Source organism: Somniosus microcephalus, chromosome 9 (genome assembly GCF_052327205.1).
Source record: "Somniosus microcephalus isolate GS21.2 chromosome 9, FLI_Smic_1.0, whole genome shotgun sequence".
Classification (NCBI taxonomy): domain Eukaryota; kingdom Metazoa; phylum Chordata; class Chondrichthyes; order Squaliformes; family Somniosidae; genus Somniosus; species Somniosus microcephalus.
The window spans coordinates 40,513,179-40,526,867 of record NC_140995.1 but is presented as its reverse complement, the minus strand read 5'-3'; positions in this window follow the sequence as shown (position 1 = coordinate 40,526,867).

Sequence of the window (13,689 nt, the reverse complement as noted above, 5' to 3'; positions counted from 1 at the left end):
GGATTGTTACTGACACTGGGGGGATTTTTACTGACACTGGGGGGCTTGTTACTGACATGGGGTGATTGTTACTGACACTGGGGGGATTGTTACTGACACTGGGGGACGGATTGTTACTGACACTGGGGGGGATCATTCCTGACACTGGGGGGAGATTGTGACACTGGGCTGGGGAGGCGGGATTGATCCTGACACTGGGGGTGGATTGTTACTGACAATGGGGAGATTGTTACTGACACTGGGGGAGATTGTTACTGACACTGGGGGTTGTTGTTACTTACACGGGTGGATTGTTACTGACACTGGGCTTGGGAGATTGTTTCTGACACTGGGATGGGTGGGTTTGTTACTGACACTGGGGGGATTGTTACTGACACTGGGGGGGATTGTTACTGACACTGGGGGGGATTGTTACTGACACTGTGTTGGAATGTTACTGACACTGGGGGGGGTGGTTACTGACACTGGGGGGATTGTTACAGACACTGGGGGGATTGTAACTGACACGGGAGGGGATTGTTACTGACACTGGGGGGGATTGTTGCTGACACTGGGAGGGATTGTTACTGACACTGGGGGCGATTGTTACTGACACTGGGGGAATTTTTACTGACACTGGGGGGATTGTTACTGACACTGGGGGGGGGATTGTTGCTGACACGGGGGGACGGATTGTTACTGACACGGGGGGGATCGTTACTGACACTGGGGGGAGATTGTGCCACTGGGCTGGGGAGGGGCGATTGATCCTGACACTGGGGGCGGATTGTTACTGACAGTGGGGGAGATTGTTACTGACACTGGGGGGGGATTGTTACTGACACTGGGGGGGATTGTTACTGAGACTGGGAGGGATTGTTACTGACACTGGGTGGGATTGTTACTGCCACTGAGGAGGATTGTTACTGACACGGGGGGATTGTTACTGATGCTGGGGGTATAGTTACTGACACGGGGGGATTATTACTGACACGGGGGGATTGTTGCTGACACTGGGGAGGATTGTTACTGACATGGGGGGATTGTTACTGACACTGGGGGAGATTGTTACTGATACTGGGGGAGATTGTTACTGACACTGCGGTGGGATTGTTACTGACACGGGGAGGGTTGTTACTGACACTGGGGGGGAATGTTACTGACACTGCGGGGGATTGTTACTGACACGGGGGGATTGTTACTGAGAGTTGGCTTCGGGAGTTTCTTTCTGACACTGGGCTGGGTGCGATTGTTACTGACACTGGGGGGATTGTTACTGACACTGGGGGGATTGTAACTGACACTGGGGGGATTGTTACTGACACTGGGTTGGAATGTTACTGACACTGGGGGGAATGTTACTGACAGTGGGCGGGATTGTTACTGACACTTGGGGGGATGATTACTGACACTGGGAGGGATTGTTACTGACAATGGGGGGGTTTGTTACTGACACTGGGGGGATTTTTACTGACACTGGGGGGATTGTTACTGACACTGGGGGGGGATTGTTACTGACACAGGGGGGGATTGTTACTGAAACTGGGGAGATTGTTACTGACATGGGGGGATTGTTACTGACACTGGGGGGGATTGTTACTGACACTGGGGGGGATTGTTACTGACACTGGGGGGATTGTTACTGACGCTGGGGGTATTGTTACTGACATGGGGGGATTGTTACTGACGCTGGGGGGATTGTTACTGCCACAGGGGGGATTCTTATTGACACTGGGGGAGATTGTTACTGACACTGGGGGAGATTGTTACTGACACTGCGGTGGGATTGTTACTAACACGGGGGAGGGTCGTTACTGACACTGGGGAGGATTGTTACTGACTCTGGTGGGGGCATTGTTACTGACACTGGGGGGGATTGTTACGGAAAACTGGGGGGGATTGTTACTGACACTGGAGACGATTGTTACTGACACTGGGGGAGATTGTTACTGACATGGGGTGATTGTTACTGACACTGGCGGGGGGATCATTACTGACACTGGGGGGGATTGTTACTGACACTGGGGGGGGATTGTTACTGACACTGGGGGGGATTGTTACTGACACTGGGGGGGATTGTTACTGCCACTGAGGAGGATTGTTACTGACATGGGGGAATTGTTACTGATGCTGGGGGTATAGTTACTGACACGGGGGGGATTATTACCGACACGGGGGGATTGTTACTGACACTGGGGAGGATTGTTACTGACACGGGGGGATTGTTACTGACACTGGGGGAGATTGTTACTGATACTGGGGGAGATTGTTACTGACACTGCGGTGGGATTGTTACTGACACGGGGAGGGTTGTTACTGACACTGGGGGGGATTGTTACTGACACTGGAGGCGATTGTTACTGACACTGGGGTAGATTGTTACTGACATGGGGTGACTGTTACTGACACTGGGTGGTGGATCGTTACTGACACTGGGGGGGAATGTTACTGACATGGGAGGAATTGTTACTAACATTGGGCTAGGGGGTTTGTTACTCACACGTGGGGGGAATTGTTACTGACACTGGGGCGTTGTTACTGACACTGGGAGTGATTGTTACTGACACTGGGGGGGAATTGTTACTGAGACGGGGGGGATTGTTACTGACACTGGGGGGGATTTTTAATGACACTGGGGGGGATTGTTACTGACACTGGGGGGGGATTGTTGCTGACACGGTGGGACGGATTGTTACTGACACTGGCGGGGATCGTTACTGACACTGGGGGGAGATTGTGACACTGGGCTGGGGAGGGGCGATTGATCCTGACACTGGGGGTGGATTGTTACTGACAGTGGGGGAGATTGTTACTGACACTGGGGGGGATTGTTACTGACACTGTGTGTTGTTGTTACTGACACGGGGGGATTGTTACTGACAGTGGGCTTGGGGAGATTGTTTCTGACACTTGGCTGGGTGGGATTGTTACTGACACTGGGGGGGTTATTACTGACACTGGGGGGGATTGATACTGACACTGGGGGGATTGTTACTGACACTGGGTTGGTATGTTACTGACACTGGGGGTGATTGTTACTGACACTGGGAGGGTTTGTTACTGACACTGGGGGGATTGTTACTGACACTGGGTAGGATTGTTACTGCCACAGAGGGGGATTGTTACTAACACGGGGGGATTGTTACTGATGCTGGGGGTATTGTGACTGACATGGGGGGGATTGTTACTGACACTGGGGGGATTGTTACTGACACTGGGGGGAATGTTACTGACACTGGGGGGGATTGTTCCTGACACTGGGGGGGGATTGTTACTGACACGGGGGGGATTGTTACTGACACTGGCGGGAATTGTCACTGACACTGGGAGGGATTGTTACTGACACTGGGAGGGATTGTTACTGACACTGGGGGGGATTGTTACTGACACTGGGGGGATTTTTACTGACACTGGGGGGCTTGTTACTGACATGGGGTGATTGTTACTGACACTGGGGGGGATCATTACTGACACTGGGGGGGATTGTTACTGACACTGGGGGACGGATTGTTACTGACACTGGGGGGGATCATTCCTGACACTGGGGGGAGATTGTGACACTGGGCTGGGGAGGCGGGATTGATCCTGACACTGGGGGCGGATTGTTACTGACAATGGGGAGATTGTTACTGACACTGGGGGAGATTGTTACTGACACTGGGGGTTGTTGTTACTTACACGGGTGGATTGTTACTGACACTGGGCTTGGGAGATTGTTTCTGACACTGGGATGGGTGGGTTTGTTACTGACACTGGGGGGATTGTTACTGACACTGGGGGGGATTGTTACTGACACTGGGGGGGATTGTTACTGACACTGTGTTGGAATGTTACTGACACTGGGGGGGGATTGTTACTGACACTGGGCGGGATTGTTACTGACACTGGGGGGGGTGGTTACTGACACTGGGGGGATTGTTACAGACACTGGGGGGGATTGTAACTGACACGGGAGGGGATTGTTACTGACACGGGAGGGGATTGTTACTGACACTGGGGGGGATTGTTGCTGACACTGGGAGGGATTGTTACTGACACTGGGGGCGATTGTTACTGACACTGGGGGAATTTTTACTGACACTGGGGGGATTGTTACTGACACTGGGGGGGGGATTGTTGCTGACACGGGGGGACGGATTGTTACTGACACGGGGGGGATCGTTACTGACACTGGGGGGAGATTGTGCCACTGGGCTGGGGAGGGGCGATTGATCCTGACACTGGGGGCGGATTGTTACTGACAGTGGGGGAGATTGTTACTGACACTGGGGGGGGATTGTTACTGACACTGGGGGGGATTGTTACTGAGACTGGGAGGGATTGTTACTGACACTGGGTGGGATTGTTACTGCCACTGAGGAGGATTGTTACTGACACGGGGGGATTGTTACTGATGCTGGGGGTATAGTTACTGACACGGGGGGATTATTACTGACACGGGGGGATTGTTGCTGACACTGGGGAGGATTGTTACTGACATGGGGGGATTGTTACTGACACTGGCGGAGATTGTTACTGATACTGGGGGAGATTGTTACTGACACTGCGGTGGGATTGTTACTGACACGGGGAGGGTTGTTACTGACACTGGGGGGGAATGTTACTGACACTGCGGGGGATTGTTACTGACACGGGGGGATTGTTACTGAGAGTTGGCTTCGGGAGTTTCTTTCTGACACTGGGCTGGGTGCGATTGTTACTGACACTGGGGGGATTGTTACTGACACTGGGGGGATTGTAACTGACACTGGGGGGATTGTTACTGACACTGGGTTGGAATGTTACTGACACTGGGGGGAATGTTACTGACAGTGGGCGGGATTGTTACTGACACTTGGGGGGATGATTACTGACACTGGGAGGGATTGTTACTGACAATGGGGGGGTTTGTTACTGACACTGGGGGGATTTTTACTGACACTGGGGGGATTGTTACTGACACTGGGGGGGGATTGTTACTGACACAGGGGGGGATTGTTACTGAAACTGGGGGGATTGTTACTGACATGGGGGGATTGTTACTGACACTGGGGGGGATTGTTACTGACACTGGGGGGGATTGTTACTGACACTGGGGGGGATTGTTACTGACGCTGGGGGTATTGTTACTGACATGGGGGGATTGTTACTGAAGCTGGGGGGATTGTTACTGCCACAGGGGGGATTCTTACTGACACTGGGGGAGATTGTTACTGACACTGGGGGAGATTGTTACTGACACTGCGGTGGGATTGTTACTAACACGGGGGAGGGTCGTTACTGACACTGGGGAGGATTGTTACTGACTCTGGTGGGGGCATTGTTACTGACACTGGGGGGGATTGTTACGGAAAACTGGGGGGGATTGTTATTGACACTGGAGACGATTGTTACTGACACTGGGGGAGATTGTTACTGACATGGGGTGATTGTTACTGACACTGGCGGGGGGATCATTACTGACACTGGGGGGGATTGTTACTGACACTGGGGGGGATTGTTACTGACACTGGGGGGGATTGTTACTGACACTGGGGGGGATTGTTACTGCCACTGAGGAGGATTGTTACTGACATGGGGGAATTGTTACTGATGCTGGGGGTATAGTTACTGACACGGGGGGGATTATTACCGACACGGGGGGATTGTTACTGACACTGGGGAGGATTGTTACTGACACGGGGGGATTGTTACTGACACTGGGGGAGATTGTTACTGATACTGGGGGAGATTGTTACTGACACTGCGGTGGGATTGTTACTGACACGGGGAGGGTTGTTACTGACACTGGGGGGGATTGTTACTGACACTGGAGGCGATTGTTACTGACACTGGGGTAGATTGTTACTGACATGGGGTGACTGTTACTGACACTGGGTGGTGGATCGTTACTGACACTGGGGGGAATGTTACTGACATGGGAGGAATTGTTACTAACATTGGGCTAGGGGGTTTGTTACTCACACGTGGGGGGAATTGTTACTGACACTGGGGCGTTGTTACTGACACTGGGAGTGATTGTTACTGACACTGGGGGGGAATTGTTACTGAGACGGGGGGGATTGTTACTGACACTGGGGGGGATTTTTAATGACACTGGGGGGGATTGTTACTGACACTGGGGGGGGATTGTTGCTGACACGGTGGGACGGATTGTTACTGACACTGGCGGGGATCGTTACTGACACTGGGGGGAGATTGTGACACTGGGCTGGGGAGGGGCGATTGATCCTGACACTGGGGGTGGATTGTTACTGACAGTGGGGGAGATTGTTACTGACACTGGGGGGGATTGTTACTGACACTGTGTGTTGTTGTTACTGACACGGGGGGATTGTTACTGACAGTGGGCTTGGGGAGATTGTTTCTGACACTTGGCTGGGTGGGATTGTTACTGACACTGGGGGGGTTATTACTGACACTGGGGGGGATTGATACTGACACTGGGGGGATTGTTACTGACACTGGGTTGGTATGTTACTGACACTGGGGGTGATTGTTACTGACACTGGGAGGGTTTGTTACTGACACTGGGGGGATTGTTACTGACACTGGGTAGGATTGTTACTGCCACAGAGGGGGATTGTTACTAACACGGGGGGATTGTTACTGATGCTGGGGGTATTGTGACTGACATGGGGGGGATTGTTACTGACACTGGGGGGATTGTTACTGACACTGGGGGGAATGTTACTGACACTGGGGGGGATTGTTCCTGACACTGGGGGGGGATTGTTACTGACACGGGGGGGATTGTTACTGACACTGGTGGGAATTGTCACTGACACTGGGAGGGATTGTTACTGACACTGGGAGGGATTGTTACTGACACTGGGGGGGATTGTTACTGACACTGGGGGGATTTTTACTGACACTGGGGGGCTTGTTACTGACATGGGGTGATTGTTACTGACACTGGGGGGGATCATTACTGACACTGGGGGGCATTGTTACTGACACTGGGGGACGGATTGTTACTGACACTGGGGGGGATCATTCCTGACACTGGGGGGAGATTGTGACACTGGGCTGGGGAGGCGGGATTGATCCTGACACTGGGGGCGGATTGTTACTGACAATGGGGAGATTGTTACTGACACTGGGGGAGATTGTTACTGACACTGGGGGTTGTTGTTACTTACACGGGTGGATTGTTACTGACACTGGGCTTGGGAGATTGTTTCTGACACTGGGATGGGTGGGTTTGTTACTGACACTGGGGGGATTGTTACTGACACTGGGGGGGATTGTTACTGACACTGGGGGGGATTGTTACTGACGCTGTGTTGGAATGTTACTGACACTGGGGGGGATTGTTACTGACACTGGGCGGGATTGTTACTGACACTGGGGGGCGTGGTTACTGACACTGGGGGGATTGTTACAGACACTGGGGGGGATTGTAACTGACACGGGAGGGGATTGTTACTGACACTGGGGGGGATTGTTGCTGACACTGGGAGGGATTGTTACTGACACTGGGGGCGATTGTTACTGACACTGGGGGAATTTTTACTGACACTGGGGGGATTGTTACTGACACTGGGGGGGGGATTGTTGCTGACACGGGGGGACAGATTGTTACTGACATGGGGGGGATCGTTACTGACACTGGGGGGAGATTGTGCCACTGGGCTGGGGAGGGGCGATTGATCCTGACACTGGGGGCGGATTGTTACTGACAGTGGGGGAGATTGTTACTGACACTGGGGGGGGATTGTTACTGACACTGGGGGGGATTGTTACTGAGACTGGGAGGGATTGTTACTGACACTGGGTGGGATTGTTACTGCCACTGAGGAGGATTGTTACTGACACGGGGGGATTGTTACTGATGCTGGGGGTATAGTTACTGACACGGGGGGATTATTACTGACACGAGGGGATTGTTACTGACACTGGGGAGGATTGTTACTGACATGGGGGATTGTTACTGACACTGGGGGAGATTGTTACTGATACTGGGGGAGATTGTTACTGACACTGCGGTGGGATTGTTACTGACACGGGGAGGGTTGTTACTGACACTGGGGGGGAATGTTACTGACACTGCGGGGGATTGTTACTGACACGGGGGGATTGTTACTGACAGTTGGCTTCGGGAGTTTCTTTCTGACACTGGGCTGGGTGCGATTGTTACTGACACTGGGGGGATTGTTACTGACACTGGGGGGATTGTAACTGACACTGGGGGGATTGTTACTGACACTGGGTTGGAATGTTACTGACACTGGGGGGAATGTTACTGACAGTGGGCGGGATTGTTACTGACACTTGGGGGGATGATTACTGACACTGGGAGGGATTGTTACTGACAATGGGGGGGTTTGTTACTGACACTGGGGGGATTTTTACTGACACTGGGGGGATTGTTACTGACACTGGGGGGGATTGTTACTGACACTGGGGGGGATTGTTACTGTAACTGGGGAGATTGTTACTGACATGGGGGGATTGTTACTGACACTGGGGGGGATTGTTACTGACACTGGGGGGGATTGTTACTGACAGTGGGGGGGATTGTTACTGACGCTGGGGGTATTGTTACTGACATGGGGGGATTGTTACTGACGCTGGGGGGATTGTTACTGCCACAGGGGGTATTCTTACTGACACTGGGGAGATTGTTACTGACACTGGGGGAGATTGTTACTGACACTGCGGTGGGATTGTTACTAACACGGGGGAGGGTCGTTACTGACACTGGGGAGGATTGTTACTGACTCTGGTGGGGGCATTGTTACTGACACTGGGGGGGATTGTTACGGAAAACTGGGGGGGATTGTTACTGACACTGGAGACGATTGTTACTGACACTGGGGGAGATTGTTACTGACATGGGGTGATTGTTACTGACACTGGCGGGGGGATCATTACTGACACTGGGGGGGATTGTTACTGACACTGGGGGGGGATTGTTACTGACACTGGGGGGGATTGTTACTGACACTGGGGGGGGATTGTTACTGACACTGGGGGGGGATTGTTACTGACACTGGGGGGGATTGTTACTGACACTGGGAGGGATTGTTACTGGCACTGGGTGGGATTGTTACTGCCACTGAGGAGGATTGTTACTGACATGGGGGAATTGTTACTGATGCTGGGGGTATAGTTACTGACACGGGGGGGATTATTACCGACACGGGGGGATTGTTACTGACACTGGGGAGGATTGTTACTGACATGGGGGGATTGTTACTGACACTGGGGGAGATTGTTACTGATGCTGGGGGAGATTGTTACTGACACTGCGGTGGGATTGTTACTGACACGGGGAGGGTTGTTACTGACACTGGGGTGGATTGTTACTGACACTGGGGGGCATTGTTACTGACACGGGGGGATTGTTACTGACAGTGGGCTTCGGGAGTTTGTTTCTGACACTGGGCTGGGTGCGATTGTTACTGACACTGGGCTGGGTGCGATTGTTACTGACACTGGGGGGATTGTAACTGACACTGGGGGTTGTTGTTACTTACACGGGTGGATTGTTACTGACAGTGGGCTTGGGGAGATTGTTTCTGACACTGGGCTGGGTGGGTTTGTTACTGACACTGGGGGGATTGTTACTGACACTGGGGGGGATTGTTACTGACACTGGGGGGGATTGTTACTGACACTGGGTTGGAATGTTACTGACACTGGGGGTGATTGTTACTGATTCTGGTGGGGGCATTGTTACTGACACTGGGGGGGATTGTTACGGAAAACTGGGGGGGATTGTTACTGACACTGGAGACGATTGTTACTGACACTGGGGGAGATTGTTACTGACATGGGGTGATTGTTACTGACACTGGCGGGGGGATCATTACTGACACTGGGGGGGATTGTTACTGACACTGGGGGGGGATTGTTACTGACACTGGGGGGGATTGTTACTGACACTGGGGGGGATTGTTACTGACACTGGGGGGGGATTGTTACTGACACTGGGGGGGATTGTTACTGACACTGGGAGGGATTGTTACTGGCACTGGGTGGGATTGTTACTGCCACTGAGGAGGATTGTTACTGACATGGGGGAATTGTTACTGATGCTGGGGGTATAGTTACTGACACGGGGGGGATTATTACCGACACGGGGGGATTGTTACTGACACTGGGGAGGATTGTTACTGACACGGGGGATTGTTACTGACACTGGGGGAGATTGTTACTGATACTGGGGGAGATTGTTACTGACACTGCGGTGGGATTGTTACTGACACGGGGAGGGTTGTTACTGACACTGGGGGGGATTGTTACTGACACTGGAGGCGATTGTTACTGACACTGGGGTAGATTGTTACTGACATGGGGTGACTGTTACTGACACTGGGTGGTGGATCGTTACTGACACTGGGGGGGAATGTTACTGACATGGGAGGAATTGTTACTAACATTGGGTTAGGGGGTTTGTTACTCACACGTGGGGGGAATTGTTACTGACACTGGGGCGTTGTTACTGACACTGGGAGTGATTGTTACTGACACTGGGGGGGAATTGTTACTGAGACGGGGGGGATTGTTACTGACACTGGGGGGGATTTTTAATGACACTGGGGGGGATTGTTACTGACACTGGGGGGGATTGTTGCTGACACGGTGGGACGGATTGTTACTGACACTGGCGGGGATCGTTACTGACACTGGGGGGAGATTGTGACACTGGGCTGGGGAGGGGCGATTGATCCTGACACTGGGGGTGGATTGTTACTGACAGTGGGGGAGATTGTTACTGACACTGGGGGGGATTGTTACTGACACTGTGTGTTGTTGTTACTGACACGGGGGGATTGTTACTGACAGTGGGCTTGGGGAGATTGTTTCTGACACTTGGCTGGGTGGGATTGTTACTGACACTGGGGGGGTTATTACTGACACTGGGGGGGATTGATACTGACACTGGGGGGATTGTTACTGACACTGGGTTGGTATGTTACTGACACTGGGGGGGATTGTTACTGACACTGGGAGGGTTTGTTACTGACACTGGGGGGATTGTTACTGACACTGGGTAGGATTGTTACTGCCACAGAGGGGGATTGTTACTAACACGGGGGGATTGTTACTGATGCTGGGGGTATTGTGACTGACATGGGGGGGGATTGTTACTGACACTGGGGGGATTGTTACTGACACTGGGGGGAATGTTACTGACACTGGGGGGGATTGTTCCTGACACTGGGGGGGGATTGTTACTGACACGGGGGGGATTGTTACTGACACTGGCGGGAATTGTCACTGACACTGGGAGGGATTGTTACTGACACTGGGAGGGATTGTTACTGACACTGGGGGGGATTGTTACTGACACTGGGGGGATTTTTACTGACACTGGGGGCTTGTTACTGACATGGGGTGATTGTTACTGACACTGGGGGGGATCATTACTGACACTGGGGGTGATTGTTACTGACACTGGGGGACGGATTGTTACTGACACTGGGGGGGATCATTCCTGACACTGGGGGGAGATTGTGACACTGTGCTGGGGAGGCGGGATTGATCCTGACACTGGGGGCGGATTGTTACTGACAATGGGGAGATTGTTACTGACACTGGGGGAGATTGTTACTGACACTGGGGGTTGTTGTTACTTACACGGGTGGATTGTTACTGACACTGGCTTGGGAGATTGTTTCTGACACTGGGATGGGTGGGTTTGTTACTGACACTGGGGGGATTGTTACTGACACTGGGGGGGATTGTTACTGACACTGGGGGGGATTGTTACTGACACTGTGTTGGAATGTTACTGACACTGGGGGGGATTGTTACTGACACAGGGCGGGATTGTTACTGACACTGGGGGGGTTGGTTACTGACACTGGGTGGATTGTTACAGACACTGGGGGGGATTGTAACTGACACGGGAGGGGATTGTTACTGACACTGGGGGGGATTGTTGCTGACACTGGGAGGGATTGTTACTGACACTGGGGGCGATTGTTACTGACACTGGGGGAATTTTTACTGACACTGGGGGGATTGTTACTGACACTGGGGGGGGATTGTTGCTGACACGGGGGGACGGATTGTTACTGACATGGGGGGGATCGTTACTGACACTGGGGGGAGATTGTGCCACTGGGCTGGGGAGGGGCGATTGATCCTGACACTGGGGGCGGATTGTTACTGACAGTGGGGGAGATTGTTACTGACACTGGAGGGGGATTGTTACTGACACTGGGGGGGATTGTTACTGAGACTGGGAGGGATTGTAACTGACACTGGGTGGGATTGTTACTGCCACTGAGGAGGATTGTTACTGACACAGGGGGATTGTTACTGATGCTGGGGGTATAGTTACTGACACGGGGGGATTATTACTGACACGGGGGGATTGTTACTGACACTGGGGAGGATTGTTACTGACATGGGGGGATTGTTACTGATGCTGGGGGTATTGTGACTGACATGGGGGGGGATTGTTACTGACACTGGGGGGATTGTTACTGACACTGGGGGGAATGTTACTGACACTGGGGGGATTGTTCCTGACACTGGGGGGGATTGTTACTGACACGGGGGGGATTGTTACTGACACTGGCGGGAATTGTCACTGACACTGGGAGGGATTGTTACTGACACTGGGAGGGATTGTTACTGACACTGGGGGGGATTGTTACTGACACTGGGGGGATTTTTACTGACACTGGGGGGCTTGTTACTGACATGGGGTGATTGTTACTGACACTGGGGGGGATCATTACTGACACTGGGGGGGATTGTTACTGACACTGGGGGACGGATTGTTACTGACACTGGGGGGGATCATTCCTGACACTGGGGGGAGATTGTGACACTGGGCTGGGGAGGCGGGATTGATCCTGACACTGGGGGCGGATTGTTACTGACAATGGGGAGATTGTTACTGACACTGGGGGAGATTGTTACTGACACTGGGGGTTGTTGTTACTTACACGGGTGGATTGTTACTGACACTGGGCTTGGGAGATTGTTTCTGACACTGGGATGGGTGGGTTTGTTACTGACACAGGGGGGATTGTTACTGACACTGGGGGGGATTGTTACTGACACTGGGGGGGATTGTTACTGACACTGTGTTGGAATGTTACTGACACTGGGGTGGATTGTTACTGCCACTGGGCGGGATTGTTACTGACACTGGGGGGGGTGGTTACTGACACTGGGGGGATTGTTACAGACACTGGGGGGGATTGTAACTGACACGGGAGGGGATTGTTACTGACACTGGGGGGGATTGTTGCTGACACTGGGAGGGATTGTTACTGACACTGGGGGCGATTGTTACTGACACTGGGGGAATTTTTACTGACACTGGGGGGATTGTTACTGACACTGGGGGGGGGATTGTTGCTGACACGGGGGACGGATTGTTACTGACATGGGGGGGATCGTTACTGACACTGGGGGGAGATTGTGCCACTGGGCTGGGGAGGGGCGATTGATCCTGACACTGGGGGTGGATTGTTACTGACAGTGGGGGAGATTGTTACTGACACTGGAGGGGGATTGTTACTGACACTGGGGGGGATTGTTACTGAGACTGGGAGGGATTGTTACTGACACTGGGTGGGATTGTTACTGCCACTGAGGAGGATTGTTACTGACACGGGGGGATGTTACTGATGCTGGGGGTATAGTTACTGACACGGGGGGATTATTACTGACACGGGGGGATTGTTACTGACACTGGGGAGGATTGTTACTGACATGGGGGGATTGTTACTGACACTGGGGGAGATTGTTACTGATACT